This window comes from Falco peregrinus, chromosome 14 (genome assembly GCF_023634155.1).
Source record: "Falco peregrinus isolate bFalPer1 chromosome 14, bFalPer1.pri, whole genome shotgun sequence".
Classification (NCBI taxonomy): domain Eukaryota; kingdom Metazoa; phylum Chordata; class Aves; order Falconiformes; family Falconidae; genus Falco; species Falco peregrinus.
In genome coordinates this window covers 2,957,279-2,978,184 of record NC_073734.1, presented here as the reverse complement: position 1 = coordinate 2,978,184, position 20,906 = coordinate 2,957,279, and the positions used below count along the sequence as shown (strand labels likewise).

General features: G+C 49.2%; 1 protein-coding gene across 2 annotated transcripts in view; it reads left to right on the top strand.

Annotated features, from left to right (window-relative positions):
* The window catches only part of ZFHX3 (zinc finger homeobox 3), a 174,288-nt gene that overhangs the window by 38,670 nt on the left and 114,712 nt on the right, over nt 1-20,906 (top strand). The gene's annotated exons all lie outside the window — the stretch shown is intronic.

Below are 20,906 nucleotides of genomic sequence, written 5' to 3'. Positions count from 1 at the left end.
TTAACAGGAATAGATCTGTAATAACCCGTGGCTTGAAAATAATGTATTTCCTATTTTTATTGATAAACAGAGTGTAAAGGCTTGTGATAAAGTGTGCAAACTGCTACTCAGCCTCCCTTCCAGACTGATCCTCTTGGATAGAGCTGACGCACAACTGCGGTCATTCATCCAGCCTGGCCGCCTGTGCATGAAAGGCTGATACAATCATTCCTTTAGGCCTTGCTTCCTGAAGGTATCTCCTTATCCTCGTTTACCCAGGTAGTTAAAACCTTGCCTGCAAGCAAGTGGCAGGATACCTGCTGCTTCTCCCTGCCTGGTGTAGGGAAGGGATGTGCGGGTGAGGAAGAGAGTTTGTAAATTAGAGACTTGTTTTGGAAGCGGCTTTGTTCTTTGTCTGACTTGAGCTGGTACCTCTGCCTGGCGTCTAGGGAAGGGGGAGAGCAGGAGAAAGGAAGGAGCCACAGAAGGACATAGTTCAAAGGGAACAGCTTGGGTGATGAGATGAAGCTTCCCAGGTGAGGTTTCTTGGCAGCCTTTCGACCCGCTCGGCTGTGAGATCAGGGAATATTGCTAAATGTTCTCAGGCTTCCATGGGTCTCTGAAAGGTCTCGCTGAAGCATGGTCCTCGTGGTGGTTGAGTTAGGAGGGATGCTTTGGCTTTGAATCTAGTGCTGTGACAGTTCTGCTCTGCTTAGAGGCAGACAGGAAAAGAGGTGACGGACAAAAGCTTTTCCATGGTCCAGAGGGCTCCGGAGGGGCGGCCGCAGGATGTCAGCGCGGGCCCCGGGTGTTTCTGGGATGAGTGCGTTTTGAGGTGGTTCAGGGGTATTTCTGTGTTGGGCAGAGCCCGCCGGACTGCTGCTGGAGCGACGGCAGTGCATTCCCTTGGCAGGTTGGATCCCACCGGCGCGATGGGCAGGCTCAGCACAGCGCCGGCCGGCGTCAGCCCCTGCAGCCCTGGGTGGCCGTGGGGTGTTGTGGGGCTCCGAGAGGAGTGTCGTAATGAAGAACAAAACCTTCCTGTGGTTTAAACTCTGCTTTCCCCCTTCTTTTCATGTTGCCTCTTCTACAAACCTTTGAAGAAGGCTGCTTTAATTAAGCCTTTCCCAATTGGGGTTTTACTTTTGAAAGAAAAATTGCTTTGCATTTGGGATTTGGATTTTGAAAGAAAAATAAGGAACAACTTTATCATTTAACATCTCTTCTGGCTCTTTTTAAAGTCACTTGCTGTTTACCATATTGAATTTTCTCTTAAACTTCTCCTTGTGATGTCTTGTATATTGCCGCCTTTTTCCTCTCTACAGAAAAATCATATTGCTTCTTTCTGTATTGTTATTACTAACCCAGGATTTTCTACACAATGAGCAATCGGGCTTCCTAAGTAGTGGGATCTACTGCTCTTGTCTCTATGGTAAAATTAAACCAGTTATTTTGTGGTGATTTTTCTTCTTGAAGCTCTTCTGCCCTCTGTACTGGAATTGTTCTTCTCTTTGCTTTCTACACTTCAAAAATAAATGCTGATTTCTGGAGAAAGTTGTGTTTCTTTCCTGTGGCTCCTAGGAGGGTGCCTGAGCAGGGAGGTATTCCTGGGTAATTACTGCAGAGCAGCATGCTCCATAGAAGCTCTTCTGCTGGATGATCACCTTTAGACCCTCCTTGAAATGGCCCAGGTCTCTCGTGCTTGTTTCATGCTTTCAAACTCCTGCAGTCGCCCAGAGCCACAGCAGTGGGCAGCGGGAGGTGGGTAGGGCAGCCTTGAACGTGACCCCAGGTACCTCGGCAAAGGGGTCCATCGGGGGCTAGCTCTGGTCCTGAGCCTGCCAGCAGTGTGCCTCCATCTTCTAGGTGGGAGGAAGAAGCGTCTTCTTCCTCTCTCCCCTGTTTTGTTGCTGCCTCTCGGGTGGTGCTGGATGCCCTCAGCCGTGGAGCAGGGTCTCCTCCATGCTGCAGCTCCCTTCTCTTACAGATGCTGTAAGAGAAAACACAGTCTCCTCTAGCCCTCAGGTGTAGGCAGTTCAAGGGATAATTTAGGCTTTTTTGTGTAATTGCTGGTGGTACATGTGTCTGGCGTGGAGCAGGTGTGTCAGAATGCCCACGGATGGTCCATGGGATTTCAAGGTTGAGGAAATAAATGTGTAAATTCTGGTAAAAAAGACTAATTCTGCTCTCAGCGTGGGCAGGATGTGGTTAAAGTTGGACCGATGTGCCCTCGTTTTTCATGAGGAGACTGTTGGAGAGTAAATGCATCTTCATTGACTTGTGATAATGAAGTTACAAGTCTTGAAAAAGCTGCAGATTGTTCCAGACTATTTTATGACTGAGAGATTTTTAATTTTTTCCATTTAGTAAAGGTGACCTGTCTGACTTCTGCCACCTTCAGAAGTGTTGGCCATGGTCGTGGTACATACATAGTGATCTTGTATTCTCCCTGTAGCACACTGGCATGGCCAGCAGTTGAGTATGGTTTAGGCAAGAGTTTCGCATGTCTTTTTTATTTTGAACTTTGACAAAGGGAAAGAAATAAGCTATCTTTAGAAGTGGAAACTGGATTTCAGGCCTCCTGTTCAGATTGCTTATGATGTAGAAGTGGGGGATTTCTCATGTTGTGTCCTCTTCCAGCTCCTTCCTTTGCTGTGCATACATTAGTTCAGTTGTTGAACAAGGTTTTTTTTTCTTTTCCACCTAAACGTTTTACTTATTTGTGGTTTTGCTTATTTTTCTTTGAGGAAATGTTTGAAGAGTGAGAAATTATTTGTACTTCGACGCTTCATTTCTATTTCAGTTACTCAGTTGACTTTCTCATGAACCTGAAGGGGTTTTGCATGCTGTGTTGCATAGGTTCATTTATGTGCCTGCTTGCCATGCTGGGAGAGGTCGCGCCTTGGTGGAAGCTGCACTGGTCCGGGTCCTTCTGAGATCCCACGGCGTCACTTTGCATTGCTGGGGCTGGTTAAACAAGGGAGCACAGGTAATCCAGTTGCCCTTCTACCACACGTGTAGGGTAGCTTTCCTGTGAGACTCTGAAGTTCACTTTCTGCAGACAGGCTCGGTGCACATCTGTGTGCTTGTTTTCCTTTTTGCTTTCTTCAGTTTTTCTTTCCCGCTGTCCCAGCTGAGGTGAGACTGCTGGGGGTATGCGTGTTCCCCAGATGCATTTTAGAAAGCTGCTGAGCAGTTCAGCCGTGCAATGCTCATCTTACCGAGATTTTTCCTTTGCTCTAGAAGCAGTGGTTTAAGTGCTTTCAGTGGCAGAAGTCTGAGATCACAGAGACGTTCATTGTATTGGACAATTAACCTGTAGATTACTGCCAGGATTTAGCTCAAAAGGCAAGCCAGGCATTTCATGTCACCTTGGGCGAACACCTATGCTCGCTCCCATTGCCACTGCGGCAGTCCTGACCCTGGTGGCATGTCCTGGTGTGCAGGGACCACGTCATTTTGTCCGAGGGGAGAACATACAGCCGGACAGATCGCAACCCCCCCCAAACAGCATAAACCCCTGCAGTTGTGAGGCTTTTCTGTAAGTTGTCTGGCAGGGAAAGCGTTGCCTTTTTGGAGGGGAGATGTGGAGGAGGCTGCATGCAGACCTGGTGGCAGAAGCTGGGTCTGTCTGATAGCTTAGCCCTGTTCTCACTGAGGGTCTTCTTGCCATTTGGCCTGGGCACAGAAGAGTTGGAAGAAATCTTGCCCGAGAGGCTTTTGTTGTTCCCTGTGCCCGAGGAGCCCGACTGAGCCCTCACCTGTTGGAGAGGAGCCCCATGTTTCTGGGGTTGGGAGCCAGCACTGTCGCCCCTGGGGCTCTTGGAACATGTCCCAGCCGCGGTCTGTTCCAGTCTCCTCTTGCTCTGCCATGCACCTTCCCTTGCCTAGAGCTAAAACAAGGAGCCAAGAATTAATTGTTTTGTGTCCTTCCCCCCCTTGTTGCGTTGTGGTCTGATCGGTATCTGGACTCATTGGGCACTGGAAGCGTTCGCTTCCCCTTCTCCGGAGACAGATGTTGGAGAGCTGGGGAATGCTTGAACGTGGAGCAAGGGGGTGGGCTGAGCCAGGCAGGGACCCCTGTCCGTGCGCGGGCCCAGTACCCTGCATGGTGCTAGTGACTGGTGCCAGGCCTTACGGTATGGCAGTCCTCTGCCCTCCGCCAGGTTGGGGCAGTGAAGATAGCAGCATGGGGTGTCCTTACTGGATCTCAACTGCTGGACAGAAAAAAAGCTGTTCTGAGGCGCAGAAGTGGCATGGCGTGGGGAGGGAAGGGCAGGGGCGTTGGGCATGGAGCTGGCGCTCAGAGTGGTGCGGGCGCAGGACCCAGCGCTGGCTCCCCTGGTTCGGCTCTGCAGGCTCCTGCTCGCCGGTGGTTCCCACCGGAGCCCAGGGGTCTTCTGGTGCTGGTGGTTCTGTCCATTACCAGGCTACAAACTGTAGATGACTTCCCATCTTTGTAGGTTAAGTAAATTTTCTGAGACAGGAGGTGTAAACAAAGGTTAAGTAAATAAATAGTTTATTTCACATCTACCAAGGAGTTTCACTGACCTGGAATTTAACTCAGTGCTTGGAAAGGGGCTGTGAGGGGAGAAAGTTGCTGTAGAGTGAGAGGAAGGTGGAAAATGCAAAGGAGAGCAAGGGAACCTCAGGTGACTTAAAGGATGACAAATTTGCGTGTAAATGGTATTAGTGTTGATTTAAGCCTTGTCATTCTGTGGACTTCAGGATTCTCAAAATTGTTCTGGAATACTCTTCTCAAATGCAAGTCTTGTATTCCATATACAAGTCCAAATTGTAATAAATGTGGAGTTGTTGAGCAGCTTCTGCTTGGGTGGCACTTAATGGGATATGGAGAAACTGAGGGAAAGAGCAAAACGTGCCCCTTGGCTTCAGCAGGCAGAGCTGTTCTGTTGGTCACTTCATTAGCTCTTCGCCTCTTCCTTTCACCTGCGTTAGATTTTTGGACTTTTACAGGAGTTCACGTACATGATAAATTTTGGTCCTTTGGTAATCTGAGGATTTTGGAATTTGGTAATCTGAGAGTGGGACTGGATTTGGGAAAGACGAGGGGGAAGCATCTTGGTCACCTTTCCTTGGGGGTTCTGTCCTCCTGGGGCGGGAGTGGGGTGCCTGCCGAGGGCGCAGGTTCCCAGAGGACTGCCCGAGTGTGGGGGGCTTTGGGAGCAGCGTGATGGTAGAATATCAGCCCCGACTGAACTACAGAGGGGGCCGATAGATGTGGTTTTGATCAGTGTTGACTGAAAAGTTTTGGAGCTTCGTGGCTTGTTTCTAATTAAAGCCTTGAATCTGTTGCTGTGCTGTGCACAGGTGCTGGGGAGGTGCGGGTGGCCCGTGGGACAGCCCCTTCCCACAGCATCCTTCTGGCATTTCACCTCCCTGTCTTTCTGCTTTCTTGGAAATGGCTAAAGCCGCCTCTTGCGGCTTTTTTGTGGATGTTTCTCATTGCTGGTTTTTCAGAGAAGCGCTTGATCAGGAGACCATGTTTCTAGTAATGATGCTTCATGTGGACATATTTTCTTATGCATTTAATAGGGCCCTGTCTTTTCAACTTGCACTTGACCTGAACTCTTGAGCAAATTAAGTTGTGTCAGGGGCCTTCCACAAGTGAGATGGGCATTAGAATCTTTGATTTTACTCAGGGCAATTATTGTGACCAGGTGAGGAAGAGGAGGCAGTTCAGCAAGCGATGCAGGGCAAAGGCATTAAGACTCCTTCATTAGTAATGCTGAAGTTCAGTATTTCAAGTTCCCGACTTCAGTAGCCTGCTCATGCAGTGGGAATCCCAGGGTCACCTGCAGGCTTTGAGCAGCACCTGAGGATACCCCTTCAAGGGAGTTCCATTTGACCGGGTGGCTTGCCTTTTCGCTGTGCTGGGAAACTCTTTTCTGAAGATGAGAAAAAAATTCCCTTGGTGCACCTTCTAATTGTTCGTTTAGGAGCAGAACTTTCCTTCAGCTGGGAGGGCTTAAGGCTGCTGTAAAGTACCAATTAAAAGTAGTAGTGATAATGAAAACAGATGGTTTTCAGGAAAAGTAAGTGGTATTGGGGCACCGATCTGCTGTCGCTGGCTTCTCTGCAGGAGTGCCAGCTAGCATCCTCAGAGCTGCATATCCAGGGGGGCTGGGGAAGGGGGCTGGATCCTGGGCTGGGCAGCTTGTTCTGCGTTAACGAATGGGGGGGGGGTGGGGGGGGTGGGGGGGGTGTCAGTCTTGGTCAAGTGTGGAGGTGCAGTGCAAAGCTCACATCGGCTGGATGGAGCCGCCGCTGCTGAGCAAGTGCACGGGGGGTGCGTGAAGGTGGAGCGGAGTCGGAGCACCGAGGCTGGGACTACCCTAAGCCTGGGACCTGGAGCAGTAAGCAAACCGCTGCTGACCACGGGATAGTCCAGCATTGCTGGAGCCTTCAGATGCTGTTACAGAACGAATGATAAATAACGCCGAAAGCAGTGAGGTGCAAGCATTGCTTGATCCACAGCAGAGTCATATGGTTACTTTACAGTCCTGTGTGTCCTGGTGGCTTCCAGTAGCTTCACTCTGTCACTGCTGCAGTCATCCTGGGGGCAATGGGTTTTACTGGGGGAAAAAAATCCCGTATTGTGGAGCTGTTTTATCCTGTTTCTCAGCTGTAGTTCATTAGTGACCTGGAAGGTGCTGTGATTTAACTGATGAAGAGGGGGTTTTGTTGGTTTATTTTTTTCCCCTTTTTTAGTACAAGCAGAGCCTTTTGCATGTGTAGGTTACAATCCCCAGCAATCTTAGCTGATGAGTCTTTGTTGTCTAGGTCCACCGTGGTTAGCAACTGCCGTTACCGTTACGGCACTAATTACCATGCCTAGTTCTAAAGTGGTTTACATGGGGGAGCTGGGAGTTGCTCAGCTAAGGTTAGTCTCTGGCTTAAGAGGCTTTCTGCAGCGGGTTTCTGAGCACGGAGGTATTAACAACACAGAAGACAAAGACCACTTGAAATTTCGTCGACCCTTTTTGGTTGCTGTGTTAGGGGGTTTTTGTTTTGCATTTAAAAGATTGGTCTGTCTCTCCCATTGCCTGGGCTTGCTGACTGTAACTGGAGACCTTTCCAGGCCTTGGTGGGAAAGTGTGGGTGTCCAAAGGATGGGCTGGCTGCTTAGTAGTCATCTTCAGGACTGTTACTTGACTTTTGTGCTGTAAGAAAGGCTGTTTCTACTGCTAGAAAGTTGATATGTTCTGTGGAGCTTTCCATAGGTGACCAGAGGATTTACTGCCTCAACGTTTGGTACTTGTCCCTCCTTGACAACTTAAGCTATTTAGGTGCGCTGTCCCTTGTTGCAATGTCGCCCACTTTCTCCTGTTGTATGGAGGGTAGAACAAAATCGTTTAAGACCGAATCATCGTTTTCTAGAACAGGAGGGAGTGAAAAATAAATCCCAGTAAGGCTTCAGAGAAGTGCCTCCATGCTGTGTCCTGGAGTGTGCTCAGCAGTGTTGGGTGGGCCTCCCAGGGAGGACCCCGCTGGGCTCTGCTGCGTGGGGCCGTGCCTTGCGATGTGCTGGCTGTCGTGCAATGCTGGCGCCCCGCTGGCTGCGCGGCTGAGAAGTGTGCGTAAAACACAGTGTCACGTACAGAATTGAGGGGCTTCAGTTGGTGCTGGTTGTTAGTGCTTCAGATGGAGAAGTCAGCTTTCAGAAGGCTTGCAGGTGTGCAGCTGGACTTGGCTGTAAATGATGGCAGATTTTCTAGCAACAACAAAGGGTCCCTTGTCTTGGAGGACCTGATGCGCTGGTGCTTGGTGCTCACGGCAGTTGACTTCTGCTCTTTCTGACCCTGGCGGGAGGGGAAAGTTGGAGGCTGGCCTTTTCAAAGGGTGGTAGGAAGGGAGGTCTCCTCCCTTGTCTAGATTTTAGTGAGAAAGGGTTGTTTTCATCTTGATTATATTCAGAATTACTGATGAGAGGCTGAAAGAGCAGCCCCAGCCCCCTGAGGCCTCTGAGATGAGTTTCATGAGGCTCTGCAGCCCATCACCGGTATTTGGGCAGACAGAGGACAAGTTTTTAGAAGTATGTGTCCAAATCTCCGGCCTCTAAAGCAGTGGCTGTGTGGTGTGATGTATTTGCTCATCGGAATGCCGGTTTCAATCACATTGTTGATTCCATCGTTAACCTTTTAACTGCTCTGCAAGCCAGCTGGAAAGGTAAAATGCCATCCTCGCCAGTCTCCTGTGATACAGATGTGCATGGCAAAGACCAGGCTAGAAAGAAGGGGTTGGTTCAGCAGAGAAAGGATGAAAGGCTTGTGAGGATGTGTAAGGTTTTGTCTTTCACCCTGAAGAACTTGGCTTGAGAATCTTTTGCTGACTATGTGTATGGAGGAAGCCTTTTAAAAGTGGGGAGGCGGCAGGGAATGGGGGGGTGAGGGAGGAGGCCCCAGGGAGTAGGGAGGTCATTCTGATGCTGATGAGACAAGGCATTAAGAGGAGGAGGAAGGGCCAGAGCATTAGTCAGAAGCACCATCTGTAGTCTAGACCAGGTTGAGGCCAGCCCGCAGTAAGACTGCTCTGACTGCTGTAAAGTTTATTTTGCAAACATTGACTGTGATCCCTTAGAGAAAGCAACCCAGACTGCATGAAAGCAGCCAGCCAGAACTGTGGAGTTTGCACTGAGTACTGCCTGCAGTCCATAGCATATGGTCCTTTGGGTTAATACTGAGATGAAGCTGTCAGAGCCCTGTCCATACTGGGAGATAATGGGAGCCATACTCCATAATTACGGCCCGTAAAGCTGCTGACAGAACCCTGGAGCTTCAGCCCTTGTTAAACTCACTTTCAGCTGTCATTTGGCAGTGGTGGCAACGTGGAGCCCGGTTATGTTATAGCTTCCGTTCCTGCTCCTGCTGATGGAGCAGTAATAGGTGCTTTTGCCAGAGTAGACAGAATCTGGCAGTTTGTGTTTTGCTTATCTTCTGAAGGCCAGTTCATGCCTGTTACTGTGTTTAATTCAAGGGAAACCCTTTGGTATTTGAAGCGACTTGAGAATCAAAATTCTGTCTTGCTTTACGCTGGCAGATCAGTTGCTCATCTTGCAGGCACCCGGTGGCAGGATGACAAGCTGCTGCGTGTCACTTGCTTTTGAGGTACGGGCTGTGTGCATGCATACCCAGTGCTGTGCAGAGGTGGGTCTCCCAAACCAAGTATATCTGGAGTTCAGCCTTCTCAAAAGGAGTTCTTAACGCATTGCATGATAATTTAGGCCATGCAGGGGAAAACTCTGTTAAACCTTCTTAAAATTATGTAGAAAACTATAGAAAGCCTGGAGTAGAGAAGAAAGCAATTGAAAAACTGAAGAAAATGTTTTGGAGTGGGAAGTTGAGTTCTGATTTTCAGCTGATCAGAAGGAGGACCCAGATCTGAAGTTACAAGTTTTGGTATTTGAGCTCTTGCTTCCCTGGAAGGGGGTGCTCCAGCCAAGGGGGGGGGGGGGGGGCGGCTTTTCTAAGAGTGCGACCACAGTGTGGGGTGTATGCGTGTTAAATAGTAGAGGGTCTGTGTCTAGTAATGTGACCTCTGTCCAAGCAGTAGCTTGGAGGTGGAGGTGGCTCGGGGTTGCAGCTTTGGCAGAGTAGAGTGTGGAGGACTTGCTGAGGTTCAGAAGGGCTTCAGACAGAAGGTTATGCTCTGGCAATTCTTATTTTTGTAAAAAGCTCAAGACAGCACTAGGCGCATCCTGCAGTCACCCTACAATTATCATAATAAACAGTTTTATCATCTGCTTGGCAATCAATAATGTGGCTTATGCTGCTTTAGTATCTCACTGGTATTGATTACCTTAACAACTGTGCTGCGGTCAGCTTCTGTTAACCCGTGCTCTACTGGTGGGGCTTGTCTGTCCTGCTGCAGGAGGCAAAGGACTCTGCTTTCAACCTAGGCATGCGCAGAAATTAACACCAGGGCAGGTCAAAGCCAGATTTTAATCAGAGAGGCTTGATGGTAGGATTTTGATCCAGGAACGTGGAAGTGAGTGCGTATTCTGTGTACATGGTATCTTAAAACAGAAGGTTTGAGATGTGATTCTCTGTTTGGGCTCAAATGAATTTGGGCTTGTGTATTGTGCAGTGCTTTGTCAGAAGGGGTTTCCCCCGAGCAGTGCGTGCCCCGAGACCCCTGCCCGCGCAGAAGGAAGGCCGTTCCCTCTGCAGTGAAGTTGTAATGCTTTGCCAGGGACCTGGGCTCCGGATGGGACTGGAAGGGGAGCACGCCCTGGACATCCCCTCGGCTGCTTCTGGCTCTGCTGTGACTACCCGAGAACCGGCTGACGCACTGGCGTGCTGGCGCATCTCACACCCACCTGGCCTCTGCCTGGCCTGTGAGAGCAGCAGCTGCGGCTGTGGCATCAGGTACCTGCTGTGCAACCCCACCAGCCCCGCAGCAGCCTGCCAGGCTGAGATGGGGGAGCTGAACGCTGCTGCGGGTACCAAAGACTTTGTCTCAGCTAATTGAACCCTTGGGGGTGTTTGACAGCATTGCCTCCGCTTCCGGCAGAGCAGTCGGCGATTCAGAATATCAGGTTAGTGGCTTACTCCATTTTGGGAGGAAGAAAGATGACCATGTCAGCATCCAGGTGGGACCTCATGGAAGGACGGGACTTTCTGGGATTTGGGTGTACCTAGACAGTTGGGTCTCAGGGCCCAGTATTTCTCCTAATGGAATTTCCCATCATTTACTGCCCTGCTGATTTCTGATCAATGAAAATAAAATTGCATTGCCTCCTGAGAGGCTCCATGTATGGCTACAGCCTCCAGCTGTGTCAGTTCCAGTAAGATAATCTCATCAAGCGTGCAAGAGGGTAATAGGAAATAAAAATAAAACCCACAATTAGCAAGAGGCCAAGCAGCAGAGTAACACTTTCAGTCCTGGAGGTCTGGAGAAGTGTGTGTAGTGGCTTCCTTCCCCGTCTCCAAAGGTGCCTGCATCCCTCGCAGGTGTGCTGTGGCACGGTCCTCGCCGAGTTCTGGAGTCTTAGCATTCCGCCGGGTATATGCTTTGAAACACGTATTTATCCTATCTGTGTCAGCTCTCCCTTGTGAGATGGTTAAACTTTCACAAGAGACGTGTTTGTTCTGAAGTGTTTCAGGGACGTAGCAGCTGATAGAATGGCTGCATACTGTGGAGTAGGGAGAGCGTGAACTTGAGACTTTGAGCCGTCTAGCGGCGTGTAGTTATTGACTCCTGTTGGTTGCTCCAATCAGGAGGGTTTATTTTGACCAGATAAAGAAAGAAAATGCTTAGGTTATATCTGAAGTCTAGAGCAGAGCACTGTTTCGGTAGCAGATGAGTGTGCGGATGCTCTGTTTACAGGAGCATGGAACTGCTTGGATCTGCTAGAAGTTTGCTAAAAAGGCACTCCAAACAGGAACGTGTCCCAGTCTTGCTGGCAGGTTTCTTTACCTGTTTTAGTGCTCTGGGTTTTTTAGGTTATCCTCCAGCGATACAGCTGTGACTGGTAAAATTTGCTCCTTACCAAAACACGGAATGACTGATCTGAGCACACATCCTGGTGACCTTTGTAATGGAGATTTGCAATGCTGGTGTAATTCAGAACTAATGTATCTGAGAGCCACGGTGTTTGTCTTAAGTAGCAAGCGGAATGGTTACTGAATGACCTAATGCTGCTGAGCCTGCTCTCCTTGCCCAAAGCATTGGCCTTCCCAAAGGGTGGGAAAGAGTGACTGAGCCCGGGACCAGCAGCGTGTCTGTTTCCTAACAAGGACTGGATCAGAGCCCTGGCAGAGGAGATTCACATGACTTATGAATCTAACTCTTACCCTCTGCCTGGCCCTTGACACTAGTCTGGAACACACATGTTGTTTGGGTAAATCAGTGGAAGGAGGGAGTGTTGGCAGGACTTCTTCCCTAGGCGTGTGAGCCTGCGTGCGAAGAGCACTGTGCGGAGAGCAGGGTCTAGCAGCGCAGCGTTAGCTTCTCGGGCTGGGCCGTCCCGGGCTGGCGGTGTCCGCTCCTGAAGTCGTGTTGCAGGGCTGGTTGAGGCTTGGCAGTGGTGGTTTGTAAGAGCTGTCTCTGGGAGCAGCAGTGCAAATGCCTCAAGTGTTTCCGACTGGGTGGGGTTGCTCAGCGCGTTAGGTAACTGGAAGATGGGAGGTGGATGAACTGTCAGCAGAGCTACAAAAGCCAGCTGGAATCCCTCGCTTCCAGGAGTTGCTGGTGTGGTTTGTGTCCTGTGGTCTTGCTATAAATACACTTTCTTCTTGGATTCAGGAACAGCGCTCTGACCATTTAAATACCATCTTGGATTTGTTTATATGCATCTTTAGGGTGTTGGAAACTCAGAACAATTCTTCTCTCTTACCAAGCATCTCTGTTGGGTGGGTGTAAGTGTTGCCTAGTGCAAGGTCTGAGGGATGTAAGTGTCCTTTGTAGTGGGGACCAGGTGGCCCAAACGGAGCTGTGGCACCTCCTACTGGTGCAAGCTACTGGACAGGCTGCTAGGGTAAAAATGAAGGAGGGGGAAAGGGCAAGCTTCAGACTGTGGCAAAAGGGGTGACCAGTAAGGCTCTCTTCCTGAGGCATGAAAGCATGGTGGGACTTGGGGGGCTGTGGAGTCCATGTGATGGATCGAGGCAGTTTGTCCTCGATAGCTCTTTGGTTAGTTTTGGAGTTAGGTCAACAGCAGTGCACTGAAAATGCAAACCAGATGCAAATGTAGTTATTTATGCAGGAGCATAGGCTGGAAACAGCATTTGACAAGAAACGCTGGGGTTTTAGAGCAAAGGGGTGAGTTGCACAACTGCAGAATCATGGAATGTGTGGTGTTTTGAAACAAACCAATGTGGAAAAAAAATCTGAAACTTCCGTGGTGTCCTACACAAGAGGAGAGGTTTGTGCAGGACCTGAAAACAAGCTCTTTGTCCTGGGAGTGTACAAATGCCGTGCCACTTACGAACTATGCAAGTGTTTTACTCTCGTTTTGTGCAGAAATGCAACTGAAGCTAGTTTACCTCTGCCACAAAATACTTTTGGTGCAAAGAGCCTCTCTGGAGGAATTTATGCTCTTTTCCCCAGCTGCTCACTTGAAACCCTCTGGCACTCCTGGATTACTCTGCTCTCAATGGCAGTGGGTTGATGATTATAGAAATACTTTTGTGTGTAGTACAGTAGCTGGCTCAAAGGGATCAGAAAACTTGGAATAATAGTTCATAACAAAATGTTTTCTGAAAAGCTGCCTGAATCTTGTATTATTTTCATTGTCTCAATTTTAGCCGGTGTGAAGGACAGAGGAAAAAATGTGGATAATGTAGAAGGTTCACCTTTTCAAGGAGACCCTTTCTCTTAGTTTCATGCCAAGTGCTTGAGCCCTACAGCTTTCAGTCCTGTTTTGTTCAGAGTTTCCTTTGCTTCCTGCTGCTTGAAAAGCTGTTTATGCTAATGATCCTGTGAAGATCTGAGGAACTGGCTGTGCCTATGCATGTGAGCCTGTGTGTAAGAGAGCGCTTGCATTTTCTGTCCCGTTAACGAGCGTGCGCAGTGCAGCACTTGTTTGTGTTGTCAGCACGCCAGTTCTGGAGCACCGTCGGCTGCCAAAGGCAAGCCCTCCATGTGGTTGTCTTCCTGCTGAGAGTAGACCGTCCTGTCCTTTTGAGGTGCCTGATGGATCTTTCCTTTCTGTAGACCACTGTGTGTTACCTCATCCTCTTCTGGGACCTTGTGCCCTTCAAGACCCATTGCCTAGAATCGCTCAGAAGGGAGAACGTGCAGTGTTTACAGGGGCTTCCACAGAGGCAAGTGAATTCACTGAGAGGGTTGTCCAGCACTGGAACCGGCTGCCTGGGGAGGTGATGGAGTCACCATCCCTGGAGGTGTTTAAAAGACCTGTAGACGTGGCACTTGGGCACGTGGTTTAGTGGTGGACTTGGTAGTGTTAGGTTAGCAGTTGGACTCAGTGATCTTAAGGGTCTTTTCCAACCTAAATGATTCTGTGTTTCTGTGGATTCTTGGTTGTGCCGGGATAGCAAACGGGTTTGCAAGGACTTGCAGCCTCAGTACTCTTGTGGACAGGTGTTGGAACCCATGGATTACTGTTGGTTGGAGCCTTCTTCCACCAGCAGGCAGGTCTGGCTTGCTAATTCCACTCCTGGTGCAGTGGCATTGGATGTGACTGTGTGTCCAGCTGGAAACAACAGTCTGGCACTGAGAAGTGCCTGCAGAGAAGCTCTAGGAGAAGTCAGCACTGAGCTTGGGCTTTTGGTTGGTAAAACCTAATCGCAGAAGAGGAAGAAGACTAGGTGCAGAGCTTGTTCAGGATTTGGCAAGACTGATACCTCATTATGAATATTCAGCAAACTGCATTTGTTGATGAGGCAGCTCCAGTGTGATCAGGTGTGTGCCAAAACACAGCTTGGTCTTGCTTGGAAAGGTGCAAGATGTGACTTGCTATGTGAAAGAGGAAAATTAGTTTATAACTTCTTCTTTAAAATGTTGAACTTGGCAAATAAATATCTGTATTTTCAGGGTTTTTCTTGTTAAGAATTGCATTAGAGGAATCCTAAGGCACTGACGTTGTAAAATGTTGATGGAAACGCTCAACTAGAAATCATTCTTCAAGCCATGCATCTGCATTCACTATTATGTTTAGATTTTGGCTAATAGGTACAATTTTGTCCTAATATTTCAAGTCCTGTTGCAGAAGCCTTGATGCTTCCCTTAGGCTGGCAGGTATTCTTACTACTTTCTGGCACCTTAATGAATGAGAGTGAGCTGGAATCTGTGTCTTCTGTTTAAGGTGGAAGATGAAAGCATTTTATGAAACTGTGAATTGAAGCTATCTCTGTATCACTATGAAGCTGGAAGTATACAGCCCTTGTTGCTTAGGAAATTTAAAAAGATCTTTCTATTCTAGGAAGTGACTTTCTACATATTTGTGTGATAACAGCTGCTGTATAAATCTCATAAAGTGACAACATGCTTATGGAACCTTTTTACCCTCTTATGTGACCATCCCGCTTACTAAGTGAGGCAGTGTGTGATCATGTAATTAAAGACAGTATCATAATGCATATGCATACAGGAGCAAAATTAAAGTTGCTTTGGCAGCATACATTCTGTTCTTCCTTAATTTTTGAATTTTTGATCCTAGGTAATGGGTTTTGTCATGTCTGTCTTTCTACATGTGATTTCCTAAGTGTTACAGGAGTGCTTTGTAGCATGCCAGGTGCAGGGAAGCGACACACAAAGCTTTGATGCTCTGGGTTCATTGTGTCACTGCTCCAGACGGACACGGTAATTGCCCTGCTTCCCCCCTCCCGGACTTCCTGCTCTTGGGAGCTTTGAACATACCTGGTCCTAGGGATCGTGAAGTTCACCTGGCTGCTCGGTCACCTTTGGTAGGTCTATCCCTAGTTTTCAGACTGAAACAAGCATTGTTGAATGCTGTTCTTGAGACAGGAGCTCGTTGGCTGCCCTGAACACTAGCGCTTGCCAGGCTCTGTCCTTCGGAGGACATTGTAAAAGGCCAAGCCGAGCGTGTAAGGAGGGGTGTGCTTACCCGCCTTTAGTCCTTGTGCTGTCTTTGTCCTCCTGCCTCTGTCCCTTTCCGCTTGCCCTCTGAATCACCAGCACCTGTGCTGGAGCTAATCGAGGGTAGCCTCTCAGCCTGCATTTATGGTATTGATTTATAGAGCGTCTGTTGGCACAACAGGTAGGTGTGTATTTACAAAGTTTAGAGGCCGTTGTGCAGTTTCTCCAACAGGAACCACTCAAGCTCAGTCGCTGACTGCGAGCGTTTGCGTGAGCTCCGTCTTCTCTGGAGCCATGGCAGAATGTTTAAGAGCTGGCTGGAGTTTGAGCGTCTGCTGCTTGCCAGGATGCTCTGAAGGAGCAGACCCTGCTCATTACAGGGTTGAGCACTTCTCTCACCGTGCGGCTGTGGGAATAGGCAGGGGGAGGGGTGCCTCACTGGGTATCTTCCAGGGTAATGGCCGTGGATGTAATGCATCTGCTTGTATCTTTTCCCTGTCCTCAGCACCCTTTTTTTCATGGTGCCATGTGGGTCATTAGCTGAGGGAACAGTTTCTCACTGTCTCTTTCTCCTTTTGTTTTCCTCCTTCCTCATTGCTTCCAGTCTTGGTTTACTGCCAAACAGCCTCTTGTGAAAGGGCCGCCTAATTAACCCTGTGCTAATTAACAATTTAAAATTACACAGCACGGCTGTTCATATTTAATTCTCGGGAAACCTGGGCAACAGCAGGAACCCCCTCCTCCCTCCAGCTCCTGTCCCTGCCACCCGCGCTGCCGCTGCGCGTCCCTGGGAGGGAAGCAGGGCTGGTGGTGTGGGCCAGGGGCTGCCCCAGGAGCCTCCGGCCTGCCGGGGGGCGAAGGGTGTTGCTTTAACACCAGCCACTCCTTGACGGTGGACGCGTTACTGTATGATGGCACATCCGTCCTTGTGAGGATGGGGCGGGGGGCTGTGAGGAGGTGACAGTGGGGAGACGTGGGGATTGACTTGGCTTGCATTCTGGACAAGACGTGGCTGCAAACTACCAGCCGTGGTTAGTAGAAACTCTCGATGAAAGTGTGGGGCACACAGTGCAGTGCTTTGGTTTGCACTGTGCCATTCAGATGCAGCTCAGCTCTGGGCTGCCGTGGCTGATGCTCCTGCCCTGACGGAGCGCTCCCTGCCCTGCAGTGCCTGCGTCCTCCAGCTGCATCCCACATCTGGTTGGAGGGGCTGCGAGATGCAGCAGTGCTGCGGGGAAGGGGCAGGGGCTTGGGTGGGCTGTGTGCCAGAGGCACGGTGAGCATGGCGGCAGGAGCAGCAGTGGCATGCGAGGCTGGAGAAGGGACCGGGGAGAGCCCTTCCTGCTGCTGGGGCGGTGGGAGCACAGGGAGTCTCCAGCACTCAGGCTGTTCTCTCTGTAACTGGAGTTCATTGATTTTACGGGAAACCATGTTTACAGACAGAGTGCTGATCGACCTGACGAGTTGACTTCTGCCTCCTTAAGTAAGAACTACCTTTTCTTATTGACTGGCCGATAAACAGAGCAGAGAGGGCGGGGGGCAGGGAGAGGATGGGAGGTGTGGAGCCTGCAGTGGTCTGTCTGTTCTTGCAAGCTCTCCTTGTCCCACGTGGGTCACTTGGGGTGGGCTGGGATGGAGGAGGATGCAGGGTCCGTAGTAGTAGACTAGTAACTATGTTGTACTCCTGCTTAGAGTCTGGTTTGCTTTAACGAGGAAATTGCTCTTTTCAGTTTAGAGGGATGATAACTGCAGTTCCTACGGGAATAGGAACACTTATTTCTTTGCCTCTTCCTCCCTCAGCATCGTTCTTTAGGAATAGCTCTGGTGATGAGTGGAACGGGCAAGAAGAGCCTTGCTTTGCGTAGGGGCTTGGCCTGTGTCCAGGGGCTCTGGCTGGCCATGTTTCAGCTGTGGGTTTTTCTGCCTGCCCTAGAAGGCTGCCTCCATGTTGAGGAGAGGGAGAGGCAGGAAGATTCCTTTGGAGTAGCACCTCTTGAGCTGGTTAACTTGGAGTGAGTGGGGGCAGAGATGTTAAAGTAACCCAAGGCAGAAAAGCCCACCAATTAATTGGTAAGCGCTTGCAGGTTTGCCTGGCCTGGCTGGGAGAAGAGATTGGCTTTCTTGTCAATAAACAAGTCCCCAGTGCAGCATCAAAGCCGCAGTCCTTTATCAATCGCGGCCTCCTCTTCCCGCATGTTCCTGTAACTTACCAAGCATTTATTACATTGATTTTACAATCAGGCTGTTAACCCTCCCGCCCCATCAGCCCTGCTAACCCTTTTGGCCCAACTATCAGTCAGGCACCTTCCTGCCAGTCAAGAGCTTTTGATAGTGGAGATGCTCAGGTGCGTGTTGGATCTCGTCCGGACCCGTTTCCTGGGGAGCTGGCTGTGCCGGCGAGCCGAGCGCCTCTTGTCTAAAAGCGCTTGTGGGGTGCTGTTGTTCCACATGGCATTTTGAAGTCTGCATAGATATTCCCAAAACTTTTCTTGGCAGAAGTATGAGGAGTTTCTTACTTATTTTTTTCCACCCAACGTGATCTGGTTTAATTTGGATTGCAGTTGTCAGTGCAAAAGGTAGCGGTGGGAGGGAGGGAGGATGTCATGTTGTGGGAGGGTGAATATGCAGCCTCAATACAGAAGGATCTGGGATCAGTTTAAAGAAAACACATGGCTAAGGACAAATGTTCAGTGGGAGAGAGCTGGTGCAAGAAAGAGCTGTTACAATGCAGTGTTGAAGTGTCGTTAGCTAAAACTAAAAAGGTGACCAAAACTGGCTGATTAAGAAGATTGAGCCTTTCAGCAACAGGATTATGGCACTCTTCTTTCTTATGCCACGCAGTGCACTAGGTTATTTTTATTGCAGATCAAATCGCTGTTTATTCCCAGTGCAACCACAGACAGCTGTGTATGGCATAGAACGCAAGGAAAGTGGGAACTGGAAATGCTGTGAGGTGATACTGTGTGAGAAAGCTTTGGTCATTACGCCATTGCACCTCCATGTCCTTCCACAGGCGCCCTTGCCACGCTTGCTTTGAGAGATGTTGCTTTCTGCCTTCATGGGTAGTTGTAAGTGCTTTTCCTCAAGCTTTGCCAGAAGTAAAATAGGACAAAAACCTACCCGGATACCTTCAAACAGGTATGCCCAGGATGCCAGTCTCGTGGTCAGCAGCGTGAGGGATTTGACTTGCTTTCGTCCTGTTCCACTGCAGCTTCCCGCGGCCCAGGAGTGATGTGTGAGTGTAGGGGATGTTACTGCTGATGCAAGGGTGAGAACAGACGGGAGACACATCCCCCTCCTCCCTCTAACTGCTGGAGTGCTTTCTGGTGCTGGCGGGAGTTTTTTCTTCCCTTAGCAGTAGGAGGCTCACCAGGCAGGGAAGGGGTACTGGGAGCCGTGAAGTAACTACTAGGCAAAAGCATTTAGGAACTGTACTTGCAAAGAGTGTGCAGGAGTAAGCCCCAAAAAGAACAGCAGTAATTTGGAGGACAGGGGAGAGGGATCCTCTTCTCACCTTGGGGGATCATATCTGTTCTAACGCACTGCTATTAATGTTAATCTGTAGTATCGCAGAAATGATAACTTTCCATTGTTGTGGATGAAGACGGGCTTGGAAAAAGTGAAGGCATGTAGACGCGCATGCATCTGACATGCATACAAGGACAAGGACATAATTACACATACATAATTGTGCAGGAAACAGCATAAAGGGAAAATATGAACACATGAAGGTATGGATGGCTTTGTGTAGTAAAGGAAAATAAATTGGTAGATAATGAAACCAGGAAAAAAGATTGCTCCACTTTATTTTGCTTGAATTAATTCATGTAATTCGTTCAGTGCTGCTGTGGCGTGTTGCCTGCTTTGCAACTTACGTGGCAACTTTTCAGTACTCTTCATACTTTTTCCTCTTTTTCCCCAATTGATGAGGTACCAACCGCATGTCTGTGCATCGAGTCCCCAGGTGCTAGCACCGTTGCGTGCATTGTGCGCCAGGCAGGTGGATGCATGGGGAAAAGGCTGTTGTCTGTTACAGGCATGCTGCTCTGCAAGAGCTTGCGAGGGTCTTCCAGGTCTTGGGGACTCAAATCGAGCTAGAGAACACTGGAATAAATATATAATATGTAATGTTTAGGTAGCAGTGTACGTTGCCCATAGTCTCTGCTGAAGGAGACCAAGGGCAGCAGCAGGCTGCTGATGTGACTGGAGCCTTTGAGGGAGGAAACCTTAAAGCCCGAGGTGTCAGCTGATGCGTACGCGAGTCTGCTGTGTACAGACGGGTGGGGGGGCAGGGCTATTAGTCAGGACTAATCATCCTGACTATTAGTCTGGTCTGGCCAGAGCTCCAGCTCTGTGTGCTGCTTGGAGTATTTCATGAGCTGAAGTGGCAGCTCAGATGCTCAGATAAGAGCAACTTTGATGAAGCTGTAGTAAATGAGAGAGGTTTAAAGGGAGACTTAAAAGAATTTGTGTAACTTTAAATGTATTATTTAGAGCAAAACCCAGTGAGAACAGCATATTGTTAAATTACATTAAAAACCACCCATTCCCCCACACCCTTATGCTGAGTATCAGCAAAAACTCTCCCCAAACTTGTATTCAGTTTGGGAACAGTCTGACAAGCAAGGTCGTGCTTGTGTTTGGTTCGTAGAATATAAAATACTGTGGACAAAATCCTGTGTGGCATTGATGACCACAGATTTAGAGCAGGAGTCTGTTGTTGTCTCTTGGTTCACAGACTGTAAAAATGTGGTGAAGTTGGCCTCTGCTTGCGCAGTTTTTCCTCGTTTGTTTTCTGTGGATGTTTTCTATCTGTATACACAAGGAAATCTGTGGACCACAGGTTAAAAATCACTTTCACAGATGAGGTAATAGTGCTTTAGCTTCTGCTGGTGTTTCCTCCCATGTGGCTTGTGCAAGAGCTCTCCATAGGAAGCAGACTATAGAAATGCTTCTTTGCAGACAGGATTCTTGGTAGGGTTGCAACTGAACTGGCCAATCTCCTGCTGATTTGTGGTCTGCATTACAATGCTCCAGCTCCTAACAGCAGTGCTACCTAATCTCATAGGTCTGTAACCTCTAGAAAGGCAGGTCCTGCTGAACTGGCTCAGTTAGGGTTGCAGTGTGAGAGATGCTGGCAGGATGCAGCAAATCCGGTAGTGGTGGTGGGGAGCTGTGGATGCCAGCTGTGCTCAGCAGCCAGGGCTCGCTGGCTGCCTGACGGTCAGTGGGAGTTCTCCGGGCCTTGTTGTATTTGGTGGAATGGAAACAGTGGGAAGGGTGTCCTTCCTTCTCCTCCAGGACCTGCATCGCCATTTGCCACGGGGCGGGGTCAGGGAAGCCGTCTGTGTGCGGAGGCTGTGCCCTGCAGATCTCGGAGCTTTCTAGAGTGTGGTGGGCTGACT